Source organism: Lagopus muta, chromosome 1 (assembly GCF_023343835.1).
Source record: "Lagopus muta isolate bLagMut1 chromosome 1, bLagMut1 primary, whole genome shotgun sequence".
Taxonomy (NCBI): domain Eukaryota; kingdom Metazoa; phylum Chordata; class Aves; order Galliformes; family Phasianidae; genus Lagopus; species Lagopus muta.
Window position 1 is genome coordinate 153,980,124 of NC_064433.1, and position 22,915 is coordinate 154,003,038.

At 44.9% G+C, this 22,915-nt stretch overlaps 1 protein-coding gene and 1 pseudogene across 6 annotated transcripts in view; both read left to right on the forward strand.

Annotated features, from left to right (window-relative positions):
• KLF12 (KLF transcription factor 12) overlaps window positions 1-22,915 on the forward strand; it is a 264,660-nt gene that overhangs the window by 31,541 nt on the left and 210,204 nt on the right. The gene's annotated exons all lie outside the window — the stretch shown is intronic.
• On the forward strand, window positions 13,847-16,956 carry LOC125701430 (E3 ubiquitin-protein ligase TRAIP-like; annotated as a pseudogene).

Consider the following 22,915-nt stretch of genomic DNA (forward strand, 5'->3'; position numbering starts at 1 on the left):
CTCTCCTTCTCTTTAGAGAGAAGGATGTGGTGAGGGACCATGTCAAGGGCCTTGCAGAAGTCCAGATAGATGACGTCCATCGCCCTTCCCCTGTTCACTGAAGCCATCACTCCATCACAGAATGCCGTCAGATTGGTCAGGCATGATCTGCACTTGGTGAAGCCATGCTGGCTGTCTCAAATCACTTCTTTGTCTCATTTGTGCGTTAACACAGCTTCTAGGAAGATCTGCTCCATGGTCTTCTCAGGCACAGAGGTGAGGCTCACTGGCCTGTGGTTCCCCAGTTCTTTTTCCCTTTCTTAAAAATGGGAGTAACATTTTCCTTCTTCCAGTCACTGGGGACTTCACCAGACAGCCATGATTTTTCAGGAGTGATGGAGAGCGGCTCGGCAACCACATCAGCCATCTCTTTCAGAACCCTAGGATGGATATCATCCAGCCCTATGCACTTGTACATGTTCAACTTCATGAGGGGAACTTGGACTTGTTCCACCATTGCAGTGGGACAGAAACCACTTGCCATACCCTCACCTAGAGGCTCATGGTCCTGGTTGAGATGGGAAGCCTGACCACCCGTGATGATCAAGGCAAAGCACCCATTGAGTAACTCAGCTTTGTTTATGTCTGAGGATCTTCCTGTTCTTGTAATTCACCTACTAAGTTTCCCTTTCCACATGGCAAACCATCAGCTTTGTTGAGTTTATTTCTGTCTGAATCATAGAATATCCCTAGTTGGAAGGGATGCTTGAGGATTACAGAATCATAGAATGGGCTGCGTTGAAAAGGACAATGATGATCTAGTTTCAACCCCCTGCTATGTGCAGGGTCACCAGCCACCAGCCCAGGCTGCCCAGAGCCACATCCAGCCTGGCCTTGAATGCCTCCAGGGATGGGGCATCCACAGCCTCCTTGGGCAACCTGTTACAGTGCATCACTACCCTCTGAGTGAAAATATCTAACCTAAACCTCCCCTGTCTCATTTTGAAACCATTACCCCTTGTACTATCATTATCTACCCACGTAAACAGCTGTTCTCCCTCCTATTTATATGCTCCCTTTAAGTACTGGATGGCCACAGTGAGGTCTCCCTGGAGTCTGCTCTTCTCCAAGCTAAGTAAGCCCAGTTTCCTCAACCTTTTCTCACAGGAGAAGTGTTCCAGCCCTCTCATCATCTTAGTAGCCCTCTTCTGGACCTGCTGCAAAAGCTTCACGTCTTTCCTGTAGTGGGTGCCCCAGGCCTGGATGCAGTACTCCAGATGGGGCCTCACAAGAGCTGAGTAGATGGGGACAATCACCTCCCTCTCCCTGCTGGCCACCCCTTTTCTAATGCATCCCTGAACACTGTTGGTTTTCTGCACTGCAAGCGCACACTGCTGGCTCATGTCCAGCTTCTCATCTACCGGGACCCCCAGCTCCTTCTCCACAGGGCTGCTCTCAAGGATCATCGAGTCCAACTTCTGGTTCCTCATAAGGCCACATAAAAATCACGTCATACAACTGAAAGCATTGTTCAGACATGTGAGATCTGCAAATGGCTTAACCTATGGATCTCGCCAGTCTATAGCACCTGGTGTGGAAAGTGGCCCAGTCTTGAGCTGATTTTGCCCTGGTGTATCCAACTTTCCCAGGTCTTAAATAACTATGAGTCTTAAAAATGAACAGAAGACAAACCAACATGCAGAAAGTATTTGGAGCTGATGCACTTTTTTAGCCTGTGCATCAGCATTCCACCTTTTAATGTATTTTCCTCCTTCTCAAGGTTCGTCCTTTGCAGCTTTAGACAATCAGAAGTAGAATTATGGGCTTTGTTGCTGCATGGTGACAGGGAGAGATGCTCAGGAAATACGCTAGGAGCAAGCAGCTGTGTGATGCTGCCAGCACCTGTCCATCCAGGGGAGAGCAAATATTCCTCTTATGACCACGCAGTAGTGCCCTGTGGTCTTGTCTATGTGACCGCAGTGCTAACCGTAGTGCTAAACGTTTGTGCTGTTGTACTGATGGTTTTAGGTGACCATCATAAATAGATTTTGTCCCTTCAAACCATCCATGTATATTTTTTGACTGGATGTAAACTAGGATGAACATTTCTGATAGTCTTTTAGTCATTTTGGCTTTAAATGAGAAATAGGCTCTGAAAACTAGCAGCTTTAGTAACAGGACTGAAGCTTCTGAAGTGGAGAGATGACTTTGTAAGTGCATGGTACTGAGATGGTTTATGTTCTGACATAAGGCAGTCTAAACCTTTTTACTTTAGGAGATCTTTTGTATTTGCACAGATAACTGCTGGCAGTGGTGCTTTCTGTCTGCAGCATGGGCACATCTGGGCCTTGTTTGATGTCTTACGTGTCCTTAGTGATGTAATCATGCAAAGGTGTAGAGTGGTCATGGGCCTGAATAGATGTCAGCCAGAAAGCACACAGACTGTGCCACCTGATCGCTGCAATTCCAGCACGCTGCTCTCCAGCCAGACGTGCAGAACTGGCACACTGCAGTCCCCAAACACCAGCTGTGCAAACTGGGGTTGGGGTGAGGCTGCAGCTTTGGCAGTGTTTCTCTTCTGGCTTTGTCCAGTTGTACAGGTGCTGTGTGCTAATTTTCACATTGAGATCTAAAGAATTGATAGTAAAACGTCCCCAAGTGTTCTAAGGCCATGTCTGAGAAAGGCTGTGGATGCAGGCATTCTTACAAGAGCATGTTGGTATGCGTTTAAGCTTAATTGAGAAAGCTTATTTTAGCAGCACGGCTGTTGTCTATTAGAGTGTTTTGTGTTTCTTATCAGGCTTGGTCTCTGTCCCCTTCTGTCTTCTGAGTGCACCAGAAGAGCTCTGGGCACTGCCACTCTTTGTCTTTTCCTTGCTGTCCTGCTGGATTTCAGTATGCCTGTAGCCCTTCATATCCCTCTTGCTGGTTTGCTTCTCATGCTTCCTGTGTGATGGCCCATGGCCAGAATAGCAGCAGTGCAAAATGGAGGCTCTTCAGTTTGGGCATTGTCCCCAGGTTTTCTGAGCAGGAGTTTTCTTTCTCTGAACAGGATAGCAAGGTACAGCAGTAGTACTGGGTATGTTTCTGTAGTTCATTGCCTCATTCGTGTTTGGAGGGTTGTCTCTGCATTAACAAGTTTTAGGCTTCCTCTCGCCTTGTCAGGGAGAGAAGGTTGTGCAGCACCTGATGATGCTCATGAAGTCTTCCTACTCACCAGGCGTGGGTGAGTGTCTGGATGTTTCAGGTTATATTCTAAAGGGAGGTTTTCCCCCTCACTCCCCTGTGGTCAGAATGAAAGTGAGCAATTCAGACTTGAGCGGTGGAAGGAGAACCAAAAAAAAAAAAAATTATGTATCTGTTCTTTTCTGCTTGGGTGTTGGCTGGTTCTGCCAAGCTGGGCTCTTTGAGAGCCAGGGCAGCTGCTGTATTTTAATCACCGCCATGATCTCTGGGTCAGCTGGAGGTGTGGGCACGCACAAAGCAAGCAGGGGAGAGGGGTGGCTTCTTTTTCTTTTCCTTCCCGTTTTCTGTCCCTGCAACAGAAGTTATTGGTGATTGACAGCTTCACAGTTTGAATGCTGCTGAGGTTTTGGTACATGGAGTCAGTTGAAAGGGCTGGAAATGTCTCAGCCAAAAGTGTTAGAGGGGCAGCTCACCATTTGTCTTCAAAAGAAGCTCATCTTGGTTTCATGTGCTTGTGGCTTGGTGTCAAGGTGCTGTGATGCACGTGTCCAACAGACCCGCTCACTTTGGGTAAGCAAAATGGTGACTTTAGGGAACTGCGGGCAAAACTCTGTTTGAAGAAGAAAACTGAAATTTTGTGCCTAAGTAAAGGTCAGAAGTGCTGGGGCTGCTGTTAGCTGACTCTGTCCTGAAGGAGATTATCAAAAATGTGGTACTACAAGAAGTAGGACACACATCATTTATAATTTATCAGCATATAGGAAAACACATTTAATGTCCTGCTGTGCAATAAATGTATCCTCTACAGGAGCACCAAAGAGTGCATAGATTCTCTGCTTGTTTTTTAATTCATCCTTTTTCACCTACGTAAGAAAAGTCAGGGTGTCCTTTATCGCTTCCTTAATCAAGAGCTTTATTTTGCGTGCTGGAGTCTGCATGGTTAGAGGAGCGACTGACGCATGGTTTGATCCTGGGATCCTGCCTTGAGGATTACGTACTTGTCACCACAGTGCATTTAAAGGTGTACCACAAACTGCCTATTGCAAAGAAAAATAATAATGAAAATGGTGTTATTTCTGAAACAACAGCTACTGCTCTGCTACCCGCGGGAGAATGCTGGCGGGTTCAGAACTGGCGGAGAGGAGAGGAGGCTGTTCTGGACGCAGCAGCAGAAATGCTCTCTCACTGCTGCGTGTAGTTAATAGAAACAGACAGAGTTGCAGCATGAGTGCATTCAGGGGTCACAGCTGTGAAGGATGCCATGCTTCAACCTGATTTAGCAGTGGGAACCTTGGCAGGAAGTTGCCGTGTTTATGAGAAGCAGGGTAACCACAACTGCAGGCAAACCTGAAAGATTCCACTGTGGCTTTCATTATGAATAGCAGGCAAGAGTGTTGAAAACTGGCTGTAAAAAATCTGAATACCAGAGAGAGAGAGAGAGACGCTGTGTAAAGGAGACATAAATTCCACCGTGACGTCTCCAAGTAACAATAAAAATGCTGGTTCCGTCTGCCACAGTTGTTTGCAAGGTAGAGAATGATCAAAGATGGAGTAATTCCAAACCGCCAGATATTTTTTTCTTCAAATATGGAATTGATGTTTGAGGGCACTGGAGGAAGAGAACAGGCAAGTGCCATTTTGGCTGCTTTCAGGAGACACGGAGTAGATGTGCTCAGTGTAGTTGTCATTGTGCTTCATTGGGTTAAAGGGCTGCTCCTCCTTGTGGTTTGGTTTTGTTGCAGAAATCAAGTGTGTCTTTTTTTTTTTTAAATGATAGCCTGCGATAGTCGAGCTCTGTTGAAATGATGTCTTAATCATCTGAATGCCATGTGAATATGCTGCGTTCACAGTCCCACTTGGAATATAGCTGGGGACTAGGGAAGCTTTTACAGTCATTTTTGTTTTGTAAAAATAAAGGGATGTATTTCTTTTGTCTTTAGTGATACGAAGTGCTTGGAAGTTACAAACCTCAGTCAAGGTTGACCCTGTCCTGATGTGACGCGTATTTTCCACTGTGGCTAGGTTGTATTTATGCACAGAGCATCAGATGTGGAGTTCCTAGTCTCTGGCAGTGATGACAAATGAGTCATGCAAGCCAGGATTTTTGGCTGGTGTATTATTGTGAAACAAAGTGCCAGTCAGTCAGTTTTGCCTTCTTAACATAAATTATATGAAAATGGTTAAAATTGCCAGAGATAAATTAAGAACTTTCCTATTGCAAATCTGTTACTCTCAGTAATGAAGGCATGCATTTCACTTTTAACCTTTGTTATTTTACATGACAGCTTGTATTAATCACGACTAAAATAATAATTTTCTGGTGCATGACTGTGAGTGCCTAAAGGGTGCTGCACTTTCCTGGTACTAGGCTCAACCTTATCTGTTTCCTCCACATAGAAGTGCAAGAACTGTTCTGTGTGAGCTGCTGTTGCTCCACAGCTCTGAGCTGGGCTTGCTGAGCCCACCGTGGAGCTGTGTACATGGAGGGAGCCTGATACCATCCTCCCACCCGCAGTGGTGCTGTGGCTCATGGTGCTGTGCCAGGCTGCAGGGCCCTCCCAGGAGGGCAGAAGGGCAGTCTGGTCGTGCTGACCTTTGCTGACCTGCCTGAGCTCAGCTGATGAATTGCATAAGCGCCCTGTGTGAAATTGGTGGAGGAAGCACGGGGGTGGGGAGGAAACCCACTAAGTTGCTATATGCTATAAATTGGTTCTTGTTGCTTCTTGGCATCCTGCATCGTAGGGAAATTTGATGAAACTGAGCAGACAGTCAATTCTGAACTTTACTGATGGTTATCTTCTTCCTCAGAGGTCAGAAAAGTGCAGACTGGAGCTTGTTTCGGTCACCACAAGGATTGAATTACAGGCGTGCTGTGTGGGTTGGGCAGGTTATGAATCCCCAGCTGTGGATTCAGGAACAGAGAGCTCAGATCTGGCTGCTTTGCCCCTTGTTCTGTACCTGTGTAACCAGATCAGTTCCTTGCAGATCTGACCTTACCTTGCACACACTGGAGGGCCAGGCATGCACCTTTTCTGTGTAATTGTAGCAGTTGCTCTTGTAATGTTCTCCCGTAGAGTTACGGAGGTGATACCTGTAGTCCCTTTCCTCTCACTACCTCTGGAGAACATATAGTTGTTTTATATGGCTCTGTGTGGCATATTGTGTAATAAATCTCTGGAGATCAATGAGCTTAAGAAACCCTTTTCCCTTCTGAAACCTTTGCTGTTGTGAATAAACAAATTACTTGAGTTGCAATCTGTGTCATATCAGAAGACAGTTACTACCAACACATTTTCCATGCAGGGCTTGGACTTTGGAATTTCTTTTTTAAATTAGAATCTGTTTGTTTTGCAGCACAGCAAAACGGCCCTTGCCCAACAATTTTGTGAACAGATCACTGAGACTTCTGTCCGTGTGCTAAGCAATGAGTCTTAACAGTTGGATTGGCATTTGTCTTTTGGGGAGTTTGCTAAGCAGTTCCTACTTGCATTCATTAACTTGTGGATGTACCAGATAGATAGAATTGCCTGGAGTTCAGTTATGTATTGCTCTCTTCTCTCCTGTGATACAAATCTGAAGCTGGGAAACTTTAATATTACAGAGCAGTGCAAATAGGTAGTGGGCTGTGACATTATTCAATATATTAAAATAAATTAGTGTTATAACATTGGTGTGGAAGAAGTAAAGAGCAGAGTGCCGCAGAGTGACACCCACAACTCCTGAAAATCACAGGAATGTGTAGGTTTCTAGGTTATGTGCTTCTCAGCCTCAAATGCAAGCTTTAAGAGAGTAACAGCACACATAAAGCCAAACCACTTAAAGTCACCTCAAGTTAGTTGCCCGGGTTCTGGGAACAGGAGCCATGTTCAGAAGTGCTGGCTGACAATTTGGGTTTGATTTTATTTTTGGGGTTTGCAAATGCCAGCTAGAGACGTGGTGCATGGAGGATCAGACACCTTTCCCCTCCATGCTTGCATTTCTGCCTGATTCTGGGGGATCTGGTTGAGCACTCAGTGTGAGTAGAGGCTGGGCTCGCCTTCTTGTTGCTGTGATGAAATTCAAGCAACTCTTCAGATTCTTTAGCAGGATTCCTTGTGATAGGACAAGAGGAAATAGTTTCAAATTAAAAAGGGAGATTTAGAGTGGGTGAGTAAGGAGAATTTTTCTATAGTAAGGGTAGCAAATCACTGGAACAGATTGCCCAGAGAAGTGGGGGATGCCCCATCCCTGGAGACACCCAACGTCAGGCTGGACAGGGCTCTGAGCAGTGTGATTTAGCTGTAGGTGTCCCTGCTCATTGCAGGGGGGTTGGACTAGGTGACCTTTAAAGGTGAATTCTATGATTCTGTGAACTTCATTTGTGTGCAGAGACCTGATAGTATTGATGTAGATCAAAAGGGATATAAAAAGGAGAGATGGGTGGCACGAGTGGATGTCAGGAGAGGAAGGGTGAAGGTGGGCCCACACATGCGTACGTCTGCACTGCCAGGTTTTTGCACCCTGTCCTATTTGCAGAGCCTCCAGCTGGAAGGAAGAGGTTTGCAGGCTCTGTGTGTTGCTGATTCTGTGTTGGCAGATACTACCTAGCTCTCCAGAGCTACTTATTTTCATATTTACTACAGAATTGGAGAATGATTAATGTTGTAAGGGACCTCTGGGCCTATGTGGCCTAGCCCCTGCTCTGGCAGGGACACCCAGAGCAGGGTGCCCAGGCCCATCTCTAGGTGGTTTTTGAAGAGCTGCAAGAAGGAGACTTTACAACCTCTTTGGGCAGCTTGCAGCAGTGTCATGTCACCTGTGCAACACAGAAGTGCTGTCTGGTGTTCAGAGGGAACCTTCTATGCTCCAGTTTGTGCCCAGCATCTTTGTTCCTTGCACTGCAAACAACTGAAAATAGCCTGCCTTCATTCTCTTTGCGCCATGCCTTCAAGTATTTATACACATTGAGTACTATGTTCAGTTTTGTACACCTCAGTACAAAAGGGACACTGAGGCGCTGGAGCAGGTCCAAAGAAGGGCAACAAGGCTTATGAAGGGCTTGGAGAATATGCCCTACAAAGAGAGACTGAAGGAACTGGGGCTGTTTAGTCTGAAAGTCTGTTTACCTGAAAGGTGATTGCAGTGAGAGTGGGGTTGTTGCTTTGCACTGGTGACAGGTGACAGGATGAGGGGAAATGGCCTCAAGTTGTGTCACGGGAGGTTTAGGTTGGGTATTAGGAAACACTTCTTTACAGAAAGGGTTGTTAAGCACTGGAATAGGCTCCCCAGAGAGCTGGTTGAATCACCGTCCCTGGTGTCTAAAAACCGCTTAGTAGTGGTGGTCAGGGATGTGATTTAGTGGAGGCTTGTTAGGGTAGTATGGTTAGGTTGCAGTTGGACTTGATCTTTCAGGTCTTTTCCAACCTGAGCATTTCTGTGATTCTGTTGGACCCTCCTGAACCTTTCTGTAGGCTGAAGAGGAATTCAATTCTGGACGTGGTTACCTTTTTCCTTCCCCATGCGCTCCAAAATAAGTAAAAAGTTGTAAACACTTTTGAAAGCAGAAACACTGCTTTCCAGGGACAGCTCGAGAATGGAGGTGGCAGGAACTTCTTTCTGAAAATGTCTGCAGGAGAGTTAGTGGCAATTCTTGGACTCTGCAGTTAAGGCTGTCTAATTTAGCACCCTGTCATGAATCAGATTTCACGCTTTGCCTTTTTTTGAAGAAAAGAGGTTAAATATTGCTCAGTGATCACAAATGTTTCTTGTCTGGGTGCCTGAATCTGTAGTAGAATAGCTAATTAACAGTTGTATTATTCCTAAGTTGCATAAATGAGCAACTTTAGATGTGATGCTTTCTAATACCAAATATGTTGCAGTTGTGTTGTCCCATTAGGTACTGTTTCCCATTTGCTCATGCCATTGCAGCAAGAGAATTCTGCAAATGTTATTAGTTCACAAATCCCAAAAAATGGGAATTTCTTATTGTTATAGGAATGGAAAGAATATGGGAGGTGAGCAGAGCATTTAATGTATGATACATGAAAAATACTTCAAACCTGTGAGCTACATTTCCTCATATTCAAGCTGTGATTTCTGTAAACTACTAATTAAAAACTAGAGGAGACTGCTGTTATGGTGAGAGATCACCTCACCTCAGGCTGGAGAAGAGAAGGCTGCGGGGTGACCTCATTGCAGCCTATCAATACCTGAAGGGAACCTACACCCAGGAGGGGAGTAAACTCTTCAAAAGGGCTGACAACAGCAGGACTAGGGGAAATGGTTTTAAGTTGAAGGAGGGAAGATTTAGGTTAGATGTTAGGGGGAAGTTCTTTACTAGGAGAGTGGTTAGGCCCTGGAACGGGCTGCCCAGGGAGGTTGTGGATGCCCCGTCCTTGGACGTGTTCAAGGCCAGGTTGGATGGGGTCCTGGGCAACCTGATCTGAATGTGTATGTTTGGTGGCCCTGCTAGGCAGGGGGGTTGGAACTACATGATCCTTGGGGTCCCTTCCAACCTGGGTGATTCTGTGATTCTGTGATCACTGAAATGAAAAGAGCAGGTTGAGGATGCTATACCTGACTACCTTTAGAAAAGGTGCACACTCTCCCCAAGTGTGTTCCTTTTCAGTTTTCTGAAAGGCTAAGTCAAGATGTGTATGGTGTATCTTAATTTTCATCAATAAGAGGAGCTGTGATTCTGCTTTCTTCCCCCTCCTTTTTTATTTTCTTGATTTGTTGCTACAGACCATCTCCTTTCTTAATGATACTGAGGTTTTTCTAGATCATGCTGCTCCACCACTCCTCCCTGAGGTCATTCTCAACTCATCCGTGTTCTCATGACTAAGGATAGACAAATGTGCAGATGCGTGTGGGGGACAAAAAAAAAGAATGAAATGACCTCAAATCCCTCAAATGCTGCAGTGCACATGTGGATTTTCCCAGGAAGAATTTGAGAGAAAGTAAGCTCTAGATGACAGATGTAAGTTATGTTTTTCACATTTTTTTAGAAGATGCTCAGAAACTAAGGAGAAAAGGACCTGAATTAATTCCATTTGTTTAAATATCCTTGTGGCTTTTACATTCTACTTTCCTTATGGTTGGCAGACTTTGAGAGTATTTTAGAACTGTGTGGTCTTTTGTCTTGCCTTGGGCAAAAAGTTTTAAATAAAGAAATAATTCACATAACCTTCTTTGGGACTCGCATATTTTTTCTTCTCTAGGAACATGAACTCACATGCAGAAGGTACCAGACTGCTGTAAGGGAAGCCTCCCTTTTAATACGTTAAGTCTCTGCAGTTGTGAAACTTCTAATATTCACCTAAAATTTCTCCGGATGAGGGTTTGATTTCTTAATGCCAAACTATTTCCTGAAGTCAGGTGTTACCTCTTGATAAAGACAGTGGCGTTTGTTTTTGAAGCAGCTCACTTTTCAGCTGCAAGAAGTCTGAAGCCATATTTTTTGATAGAGGACAGCACCCTGGAAGACTTGAGGTGTGTTTTTCGTTCTCTAGGAAGTCACTGAATCATTCTTCTTCTGCACCTCGCTGTCTGCTTTAGACATTTGAAATGTTAATGCTCTGGAAATTACTACTTTGGGAATTAATTAGGTTTGGAGGTTCTCGCATGAAGATGATCTGATGCAGACTTTTTATAGGTTTCAATGGTGGTAAATGCTTCATATTTGTAAAACTGTATTAGCAATGAAGGATTCTATCCAGAAGAGAAGGATTTTTCCATTTTTAAGATTAAAAACTGTCTTGTAAGAGCCAGCCTACATCCTGGTCTTGGTATATTTTATGTTTTGACTGTCAGAATTAAACATATGTAAGTTGTGTAAGTTTCTGTTTTTTTTTGGCTGTTATTAGGGGATGCTGTGCAACTTTGGGACAGGGAGATGATAGGTAAGAGCTGCTCAGCCAGCAGAGAACCAGAAGTCTGTTTTTAAAGCTTCTGGCCTTTTATAAATAATTTTGCTCATAACATTCCAAGTACTGTGTTCTGTTCCGCACGTTTGACAAAATACAATGCGCTAAAGCAAAGAACATCTCCAGAATCATTTTGCAGGTATGTTTTTCTGCAGTTTCAGTCTCAGTAATAATAAAAAAACTTACAGTTGATAGTAAAAATTTTGAGAGAGTTTCTGTATATTGCTTCGTATAAGGTTCATGGGCACCTTATATGAGGAGGAGGTGAATGTAAAATAAAGAAAAGACATTAAAAGGAATTGAGGAATAAAAGGAGTATGGGTTTTTATCCTTTTAAGTAAGGCTGTGTAATCAGTAAGTCTATAGCAAGCCAGTATATTTCAGTGCTGTAGCTGTGAAGTAAATACTAGCATTTAAGCATTAATCTTGCAAGGGCAGCATGCCTCATGCCCCAGCTCCTGCAGCTGATGAGGGCTGTATGTAGATGTCACACTGTTGTGTGGGGGCCGTGGAGGGAAGGGGTCCCAAATAGTGGATTTGATGAGTGTGGGAGACTGAAAGTTTCAGGAATGGGAGACTTAGAAAAAACAGTGGTGGAGGAGGGGAGAGTGAGCAGCTCATGCCTTGGTGAATGGCTGCCTACCTGCTGCTACCTCACCCAAGCTGTTTCTTCCCCTGCAGCACCTCATAGCACCTCAAGGGTGCTATGATCTAGCTATGTTAACTTCCATGTGTAAAAGATGATGCTTATCTACAGTTCTCTGAATGGAACTTCAGTAGGCAAGCCATGACTGATCATATGTGAACAAACCAAAGCAAGCATAAGGTTTTCAACAACAGGAAAACTGTCCTTGGTGGTACGTGTTTGTTACACTTGGATGTTAACTCTGACAGCGCATGACAAGAGACATGAATTTAGCAATGGGTCAGTCAGCCTGAAGCACTGACTGAAACAGTCTCTCCTGTTTGCTGGTGTCCAGAAGGTGGAAATCTGCAGCTGAATGGCTTCAGGTATGCTGCCTCATCCAGAGGGACAGAAACATGCATGCCTAATACCTGATGTATGGTTTGTTTAGCTACCTATTTTAGGGTGAGAGAAATTGGCTCTGGAAGCCTTTCTTCCCTTGGGCAGTAGGGAAGGCCTTAGGTGATGGGCTCAGGTGTACAGCTGCCCAAGTTGTCAGAGAATCATATCATAGAATTATAGAATGGCTGAGGTTGAAGACAATCATCATGATCGTCTAGTTTCAACCCCCTGCTATGTGCAGGGTCACCAACCACCAGACCAGGCTGCCAGAGCCACATCCAGCCTGGCCTTGAATGCCTCCAGGGATGGGGCATCCACAACCTCCTTGAGCAACCTGTTCCAGTGTGTCACCACCCTCTGAGTGAAAAACTTCCTCCTAATACCTAACCTAAATCTCCCCTGTCTTAGTTAAAAACCATCCCCCGTGTCCTATCACTATCCACCCTTGTAAACAGCCGTTCCCCCTCCTGTTTATAACTCTCCTTTAAGTACTGGAAGGCCACAATGAGGTCTCCCTGGAGCCTTCTCTTTTTCAAGCTATAAGGGGACTAGTCAGCTGCCTACATCTGATCAGAGAATGTGTGTCAGGTTCACTTCTGTTCCCAGGACATGTACTATTTCCCAGTGACAGAGCCACCCTACTCTTTGGCTTCAGTACTTCAGCCTTCTTGATGATTTTGTAATTTTGTGTAAAGACATTTTAAAAAGTTCTGCTTACTTGGAAAATTGGATAAGGTTGTTCAGAGAAGCAGCAGGAGTCAAGAGGAGTAAAGGGAATGGTAAAATATCCAACAAATACTGATCTAGTGTTATTAGCAAGTCATATTTCTAACGTTGGGCAGTGTGAGTTTATTTTAAATGAGATTTGAAGCAGTCACAGAATCTGCAGCCCACTAGATTTAGATTCACCTCACCTAACTTTGACACCAATGTGCTGGAGGCTATTTCGACATAAGAAAGTAATTTGGAGCAGCAGGAGCTGATCAGTAGATGAAAATCATGAAACCAGTCATTACTGTGGGCTTCCGTGACCCCGCTGGGGGTTGAAGCGTGCTTGGTGTGCTGCTGCAGACGGGCTTCTTGTTCAGCCTCCTCCAAAGGCAACCTGGTGTGTGTGCATCTCAGCTCTGCTGGGAAGAGGGGTGTGCTGGCACTTCTCCAGCAGTGGCCTTATTGCTGTGGGTTTTCTGCAGAGAGGGGCACGTGGTCTGTCTCTTAGCTGTGAAGAGCAAGAGGAGCAGCATCTCTAGGCACGTGCAGGGATGGTTCTGCTCTCCTGTCTCTCTTCAGAGAATATTCCAAGTTGGAAGGGACCCATAGAGATCATCAAGCCTAATTTCTCATTCCACACAGGACCATCCTGTTTGACTGCATTTAAAACTTAGGGCCACCGAGCTCTTAATTAAGGCACTTCGGCATTTAAAGCTGGTGTGGAGCAAACCTCAATCCAGCTGCTTGAAGAGTGCTAGAAAATTGCTCTAATTGCCATAGTCACAGCCTGTCAGACCCATCTTGCCCATCTACGCCCACTGCACTGTCTGCTCTGATTTCTTCAGAGGTGTGCTGTGCAGGCGTACCTTCCACTGTGCCTGCCTGTTCGTAGAATCATAGAATCATTGAATCATAGAATGGCCTGGGTTGAAAAATGCCACAATGATCATCTAGTTTTGACCTCCCTGCTATGTGCAGGATCACCAACCACTAGACTAGGCTGCCCAGAGCCAGTCCAGCCTGCTTCCAATGGTTCAGTATGGTGCCTGGCTGCACTTGCTCTCAGTGCAGGATCCAGCTCAGCAAAAGATAAGATTATTGGTAAGCTCTTCTTTGATGTTGCCCTGAAGGAGCAGACTGAACTGAATGCAGAGACTTTACAGAATGAAGTGGACAAGGTGAAGGCTCAGCTCTCTATGAAAGGGAAGAAAAAATGGGAATACTAGGCCATCGTGGATAGGCTGTGGGATGCTCTGGACATTTGCAATACCACAATAGAGTTGCTTTAGATGGTGCTGGGAGAGGCAGAGAGATGCTGTGTTCCTCTCTCAGGAAACAGGTGAAACTCCTGGAGAAGTAGCAGGAGGATAACAGAAGATCAGAAGAAGAGGCCTGCCACCAGCAAAGCAATCTGAGAACCATGGAGTGGATTGAATTGTTGTTTCAGAGACAGTAGACTGAAGTGGAGGAGATGTTCAGAGAGATGGGAGATGGGCAGGCAGCAGTAAAGCAGCTTGCTATCTACTGTGTCTCATCAAGGAAGGAATATGTGAACTTGAAGGAGACTTGGAAGATGTTTGGTGAGATGGCAGAGAACCAGAAGGAGTTATTCTCTGTCAACAGTAAGCTGCAGAAAACAGTTTCAGAGTTGGATAAGACAAAGGAGGAGTTAAAAAGCACTCAGAAGAATCTGAAAAATGCAGACATGGGAGACCCCAAGTTTGAGGAAGGTAGACATCTATAACCACAGACACTCAGATGACTCATCTTTTGCAATTCCATAGGAGTGGGTCTTTCAGTATCCAGAGCTCCGTTACTAAGCCCACAGCAATGAGATTGATCTAGATAATGTTTCTGATGTGGATACCCCTGCAAATCAGCCCTGCAGGTCTCCTTTAAGCCTTGCAAAAAAGGCAGAAGCTGGATTAAAAAGCAGCTTCCAGTGGTGAAATCTGCTAAAGAAGGCTTTAAGGGAAACAGTGGAGAACTGGGAACATAATCTGGAGGGTGAGACTTCTAACAGATTCCTGCCAGCATTCATCAGGAATTCAGGATCCAAGAATCATAAATTGGGTAGCTTGCAGAAACGTGGGCAAGGTGAGGTTGGGGTGCGATGGCTTGGGAGGTAGAACCAAGTTTGTTGAGCCTACAAACCCTTCAGAGCTCTGTCTCTTAGCTGTGAATAGCAAGAGGAACATCTCTAGGCCAGCATCCATCGCTCCCTCTGAACTGTCCTCCACCAGCAGCTGGGCCAGGCTAAATGCTTTGCTGCAGTGAGGTCCCATGCCCCCAGAAACAGCAAGACTGAATGTACTTCCCAAAGCCTACCCGAGCAAAGTCCTGGTCCTTCAGCAAGCCAGTAGCAGACCAGTCCTCTACCTAGTGCACTGACTGGTTCATCCCTCGTTTCAGCCCTCTTCTTTCCCATTTCCTCGCAGAGTAAACAGGGTGTTCTTATCTGCTGGTATGCTTGGAGCTCTGCAGTTGTTGCTGTTCTTGGGCTCTGCAGGTGGAACCGTGCCTCTGGGACACAGCCGCGAGCTGGAGCTGCCGGAAAGAATCCGGTGTCTGTCTGCAGCTGGGGCAGCAGCTGGGAGCACAAGCGGGGAGAGAAGGGACCTGGAGCAGTGCTGTAAATAGTGCAAGTGTCCCTGCATCGTGTGCAGGGCATGGCTGCTCCCAGCAGTGATGCTGCAGCACAGCTGTGCCTGCTGTCGTGCCACTCATTGTCCCTTTGAGCTCTGGGGCACCTTTGCCAAGCCAGGGTGCCTCACTGTGCCTTGGGTAGGGACATGGCTCCATGTATCTAGCACTGGGATCATGGATCAGGGAGGAGGGTGTTGGTGAGCCCTATCCCATGTGGAAGCAGGGAGGTTGCTGTGCTGATGACCTTTCTTTCTGGTCTGCATGATGTGACTTCTTTGTATGAATTTCTGTTTTTTGATGTAACTGTAAGTATTTTTTGTTGTTGTTCTTTTGTGCATTGGTAAAAATAAATAAATAAATATTCTTTGTTATAAGAAAGACATTGAGACCCTGGAGTATGTCCAGAGAAGGGGGCAGTGAATCTGGTTAGGGTCTGAAGTACAAGTCTAATTGAGAATGGCTGAGGGAACTGAGATTGTTTGGAGTGGAGAAGAGGATGCTCAGGGGGCCATTATCAGTCTCCCTGGAAAGGGGGTTGTAGTGAGTCACTCTCTTCTGTCAGCTAACAGCAATAGATTAAGAGTGAATGGCCTTACAGGACATTCAGGTTGGATGTTAGTAAATACTCAGAATGAGCAGCGATGTGTTGGAATTGGCTGCCCAGGGAGGTGGTGGAGTCATAGTCCCTGGAGGTGTTCAAGAAGAGTGTGGATGTGGCACTGAAGGACATGGTCTAGTGCAGTCACAGGCATGGGTTGTGGATGGACTAGATGATCCTACTGGTCTTTCTGACCTTAATGATTTTATGAATTTGTGGTCCTGTGTTGTAGCTCTCTGTTCTCAGTAATAGCTGCAATTTAAGATTTGTTGAACATTTACTTCTAGAACCCAAATTCACAAAAAAAGTGCTCCTTCCACTTCTCAGAAAGGGTAGAGGTCTTATTTTATTTACTTTACACTGCACTGGGTTTGTTTTTTTTCTATATCTGGCATTCTTATTTGGCCTGAATATTACCCTATGAACAGATGAATGATTCATTGTTGTGCCCAGAGGAAGATGCTTTTTTTTTTTTTTTTTCCTATGAATAACGTTACAGAAGTTGCCTTTTCTTTTTCTTCTTTTCCCCTTGGGAATTGCTGCTGCTTAGAAAATCCACCAAATGGAATGCAGTTATGTAAGAGATGAATCTAGCCTTGCTGCATGCTTGCTGCATCTCACTGGAGGAGTCTCAGCATGACGTGCAATGCAGGTGATTTCCAATTAGAGTGTACCCATACATGGAGGACTGTCACTTGAGCCCCCCTCTCATGGACAGTGTCTGTGTCCTGTGTTGAGTGCGTGTGTCAGTGCTGCAGTATCACCTAATTTCCTACTTCAGAAATGTAGAATATCCTGAGTTGGAAGGGACTCATGAGGATCACAGAATCCAACTCCTGGCTCCAGACAGAACCACCCCAAAATCAGACCATATGATTGAGAGCATTTCTCGAGCACTTCTTGAACTCCATGATCTCAGTGCCATGACCACTGCCTTGAGGAGCCTGATTCAGGGCTCGACCACCCTCTGGTGAAAGAGCTTTTTCTGACACCCAACCTCTCTTTCCCATGACCTGCAAGCAGGATGTGTGAATCTTATTGTGAATCTTGGACTGACAGTTCTATACATTGTGTGTCTGTTGTTTGTGTCATAGTCAGTCAATCCCCTTTCTTTCTCTAGTCTGATAAATGGGTCAGAGAACTATGTAATGAGAGTGTGTTTACAGTGCTCTCTATGGATGTTATTGATGCCTCTGGACGAAGGGGACAAGGAAAGATGACAGTAGGCTGTCATGAAGGGCTTAACTTGAATTAAATCAAACCCAGAATAGTTAATGCTGTGAAGATCTTGGAATAGGAGTGTATTTCAGATTTACAAGGCACAAGTTAGCATAATGGCTAACTACCTTAAGTGGCCTGTTGTATGCAAGAGAATATTTTTTGCATGCTGAATCACACAGAATCACAGAATGGCCTGGATTGGAAGGAACCACAAGGATCATGAATCTCCAACTCGCCTGTCACAGGCAGGGCCACCAACCTCCCCACTTAATACTAGACCAGGCTGCCCAGGGTCCCTTCCAACCTGGCCTTGAACACCTCCAGGGATGGAGCATCCACAGCCTCTCTGGGCAGCCTGTTCCAGCGCCTTACCACTCTTACCACTCGCATAGTAAAGAACCTCCCCCGATGTCTAATCTAAATCTTCCCTCCCTCAACTTAAAACCATTTCTCCTTGTCCTGCCATTGTCTATCCTTGTAAAGAGTTGACTCCCTTCCTGTTTGCAGGCTCTCTTTAGGTACTGAAAGGCTGCAGTGAGGTCACCCCGCAGCTGAACAAGCCCAGCTCCCTCAGCCTGTCTTCAATGCTGCATCGAGTTCTGAAATTTAACTAATACATTTAATGACTATTTCCAATATAGACGGGTGATACTTCATTGTGTTGGTTCTTCATTTCCCTGTGACTGTTTTCTGGTGTGCAAGAGATCGATTGCCAAAGTGGATTAATGCCTTCCACATCTGCACTTCATAGTTCAGATCAAAAGCAAAGCAAGCCATACGTGTTTTGAGTGGCCATGTGCGCACATCATAAATACTGCTGCACAATCTGGCCTGCTTAGAGAATTAAGAGCTCCTATTTTGCGGGAGAGATTCAGTGCTAAAATATTAGTATTTCATAAGCACCGCAGATTTACCCTCAATTACATTTTTTCAGATTAATCCCCAAATCATTCTCTGAGGAAAATTTTTCAGTCAGACCTCAGCTTTTTGCTGCTTTTAAAAAGATGCTCTGTGTTAAACTTTGCCAGTTTTATAGCCGCTGGGTTTTAAGGAGTGGAGTTGGCTGGCAGTTTTCCAGCCAGCCCAGCTGCCTTGGTAAGAGCTGTGTAGGTCTGCAAAGTGTGGTGTGGGCTCCTTTGTTAAATCCATTACTCTCGTACTGAGAGGGTGAGAGAAACAGGTATTAACTGCGGTGAGGGCTTCATTATTTGAGAGCTTTCTGCCTTTTCATCTTGACCTTCCAAAATTATCTCTTCTGCTGGGGTACCTCAGGGCTTTTTTTCCCTCTAAAATTCCTCACGGCTTTTAGGTGTTAGCGAGCCTGGAGGTTTCACTCTCCTTTTTTCAAGGGAGCTGTTGGGGGGGCATGAGTCTGTGTGGCCTCAGCCATGAAGTTGGTGCTGCTTTGTGGAAAATACATAGAAGTCTATAAAAGGGTCCTTCTCTGAGGGTTCTCTGAGCATCTTCAGGGGGTGCAAGCACAGCTGCCTCACCTTTTGGTCATAGCATGGGAAGGATACTAATTCCAGGCCTTTATAAAAAGACCAGTGAGTGTGGGACAATGGCTCCCAGGTGTTTATTTTACACGGCTTACTTAGAGGTATGGATGAACAAATATAAAGATTAATGCAAGCAGCGAGCTGCAGGTTGTGGACACTACAGCAAACACAGGCAAGAAAAAATCAATTTTTCACAAATGAAAAAGGAGAAAAAAATCAATAGGGAAAGGGCTGTTATTTTCAATTTAAAACCAGAGGAGCTGAGGTTTGATCTCTGAGTTCATGCTTTCCTGTTCTCATTCACATGTTCCACAGCTCTGTTATTGGAGAACTCCAGACTGAGCGGTAGAGAGATCATTAAATATAAATGGCTAAAAGAGTGTGAAATGCTCCCCATCCTTATTTATTTACTCGTCTTGTCTGCTGGCAGATATTTATACATCTTTAGTTAACTCCTGCAGATGTTAGTTCTCAATACAGGAATATTTGTGTGCACCGAGCTTTCTCTCTGAAGTCCACCAGCCTTTTTCTGGTACGTGTTTTGACAATATTTAAAGCGCAGGACTCAGGCTGTCGTTATTGATCTGTGTTTCTTTTCAACAGACTGTGATTCCATCTGGCTACCTGATGGTGAGAGTGCCCCACAAAAACATTACCAATATTTTAAGTGGAAGTGCAGAATTTGTCTTTGCAGTGCTGTCTGCATGGGGTCTGGTCCAATACACTGTGAGGGGACCCAAGCGGGATGCTGAGGACCATCTCATCTCCTGTGGATGCAGTGTGCCAGAATGCCACAGCAGGGTGCCAGGTTCTTATGTTTAAAAGAGAAACCAAAACAGTACTTTTTGGGCAATATCTGTAGATTCCATGTGTCCAAACACATCTGTACCAGTATTATCTGTGTGAGAGCTGGGCTGCCCTGCAAATCTGATTATCCAAAGACACAGCCTGATAAGTAGTAGGCAAAACTGTGTGTTGGTGCAGAGCCTTTTCTTATTAAAGGCCCATCATGAAAGTGAAGGGCTTGTTTGCAAGCAGGCACTTGATAGGTCTTGGCTCAAAAGAGCAAGTGAAAATAGTCATTAGGAAGGTACTGCCAAGTTCATGTAAGATCTGCAAAACAAAAAAATCTTTATCATTGTTTAATCTCTAGTAATTACTTTTTTTTGTAGTGTTTTTTTTAATCTTAATTGGATTTGCTTATCTCTGGTATATGACTTCTGCTGTGGCATAGCAAAGGAGTGTAGGGAAATGCACCTGCCATAGCTTAGAGGTTCTGCAAAGGTCAGTGGGAGAAATAAAGAGTCCAGTCTGATGTAATGGTTTCACCCTGACAACTCCACCACTCTCATTCCCCCTCCTCAGAGGAAGAGGGGGAGAAAATATGATGGAAATGGGCTCACGGGTTGAAATGAGGACAGGGGGAGGTCACTCACCTCATACCATCCCAGGCAAAATAGACTCACTGTAGAGAGATCAATGCAATTTATTGCCTATTGCTAACAGACTAGAGCAGTGAGAAGAAAAAGCCAACTATGAATACCTTACATCCATCCACCCCATTCTGCCTTCTTCTTCTGGTGCCCAAGGGAACTGGGGCTGTGGTCAGTCCATAATGCTTTGCTACTATTCCTATTCCACATGAGATGCTGTCCTTCCCAAACTGATGCTGCTTGGTCTTCCCACAGGCTTCAGCTCTCTAAGCACCGCTCTAACACGGCTCTGTACCGTAGGGCCCACCTCAGGCACTGCTCCACACAGGTCCCCACAGGCACAGCTCCCCCAGCCTTCCTGCCCCACAGCAGGCTGCTCTCCACGGGCTGTAGCTCTGGCCTGGGGCTGCTCCTGAAGGGGTATACATGGGCTGTGCCTCTTTCAGGCTTCATCCTCTGCTGCTCTGTAGGCTCCTCCATGGCTGCAGGTGGAGATCTGCTTCATGTACTGCCCATGGACTGCAGGGGGACAGCCTGCTCCTCCATGGGCATCTCCTGAACTGTGGGGAACCTCTCCTCTGTGCTTAGAGCACCTTCTGCCCTCCTTCTGAACTAACCTGAGTGATTGCAGGGCTGTTCTTTCTCATTTCTCATGCCTCCATCCCAGCTGCTGCTGTGCAGTAGTTTTTGACAATGCATTTCAAGCTAATTGGTAAAGATTTTTGAACTGAAACAGTAGCAGGTATATACATATAAACTGCAAGCCCGTCAACATATGAGACTGTGTTCCTGTGTTAACCAGACTGTGCAGCTAGGCAAGAGTACTGTGTGTTTCACCATGCATCCTTGTCCATCCTCTACCCTAGAAAGCTGCTACCCAAACCTCACCCGGTGGTAGTTTACCATTTGCTTGCATTTGTTGTGTACTTCAATCCATTCTTTCTCCCTAAATGACATCTGTTGGAACACTGGGTCTCTTGGGAGGATGAGCACTGGCCAGGGGCTATGGGTAGCATCATCATCAGTGGTTGCAGTGGTGGTGGGAGATGATGTGCTCAAACCCTCAGTTGCCTGTGTGCAGTGTTATTGCATGGAGAAGTGTCAAAAAAAGACAATTTGATCTCTTGTATTTCTGTTCCTTCCTCTGCAGTTTCTGAGGCTGTGCAAGTTTTCTGTCATCACAGCTTCTGATGTGGTATGAAATTAAGCTGGCACTTCTAATGAAAAGACATTTGTAGCAGAAATAGTCCTTTCCATGAGGTTTGAGGAATGGTTGCTTTATTATTTTAAAACTTTTTTCTTTTTTTTTGCCAAGACTGCGGGAAGGCATGGGAGACGAACAAAAAAAGACAGAATTCTTTGCAGATATACAGAAGCTGAAGTGTTAAGGGATTCTTTCATTATATACGTGTACACGTCTGGTTGAGAAAGCAGCCAAAGAGACTGACAGTCTCTGGAATGTTCAGTAGTTGAAGATCAGAAAAAAACAGTAGTGTGCCAGACAACCTCATGTAGAATGTCTTTCCTGCTGAAGACAAGGTAAATAGTATTAGCTGCTCTGTTCAGTCTTGCTATAGAGTGTGTGAACAGGGTTTGAAAATCAAAGGGCACAGCAGCTCAAACTTACCATGTTTCTCATTTCAGCTTTTTAATAAAATGCACAGTAACGCTGTGATTCTGCTGCAGAATGGAGCTTGGTTGGTCTCGTAAAGGACTCAGTCATGGTTTGCTGAGGTTGTCAGCAGCAGCCAGGTACCCTCGTGGCACTGTGGCTGTTGAAAGGTGTTCTGGAGGAGAAAAACAGAAACAGCCCTTGGCTTTAAAAGGAGTCCCCTGGCTTTAACTGGCTGCAGTTCGGTCGGGATTGGAGAAAGCAGGACGGTGCGTAGGATGATATGACACGCTCCTGATGTGGAGTCATAGTCCAAGTCTGCTTCCTCAGAGGCTGCAATAGTGGCCACGCATTTGAAAATGCTTTCAAGAAACTGTTCTTCAAGTAAAGCCCGAGTGGTTCCTGTGCTCATGCTGAGCTTGAGCAGAGGTGCACTAAACATTATTTCCTCTGTCTTTCTGTTGATTTACTAAAATTTAGAATAATCAGAAATATGAATGTAGTGAAAATACTACTAATAACTGTATTATCTTATTAGTATCCTCATAATCATAGGACATTGGCCAGATTTATATAATATATATTAAAAATGAAGAAGCCACAAGTTTTACAGATGAGTAGCGTAGAAGTTGCATCTTTGTGAATTTTTCCATCCTCTCATTTCTCTGAATGCTTTTTTTCTTCCTCTCTCCACATTTGACTCATCTTCATACCAGTGTCTTGTTCACGTTTGTCTGATGTTTTCTGTTCATCATCCTCTCACCTTTTTGTGTTTCTTTCCATTCTAGTCTCTTGCTAATGAGGATACATACGAAAGATGCTCTTGTAATTTTAAAACATGTAAAATCAGTAGATATGTTTTGTTTCATTGACTTCACTTCCTGAGAGTGGCCAACTCAGCTTGCAGATTCAGTGGTTTCTGTGAAGAACAGAATAAAAAAAGCAACACAACAAAACAACCAACCACCACCAAAAGAAAGATGTTCTTTCCTATGACCTTCTGAAGCTTCTTAAGGTACTTTGAATTTTCATACTGAAAGAGCTGTACAAGTTTACTCTGTTTCTTCTGAATTTCCTCTCTCCATCTCTTGTTGTTGTC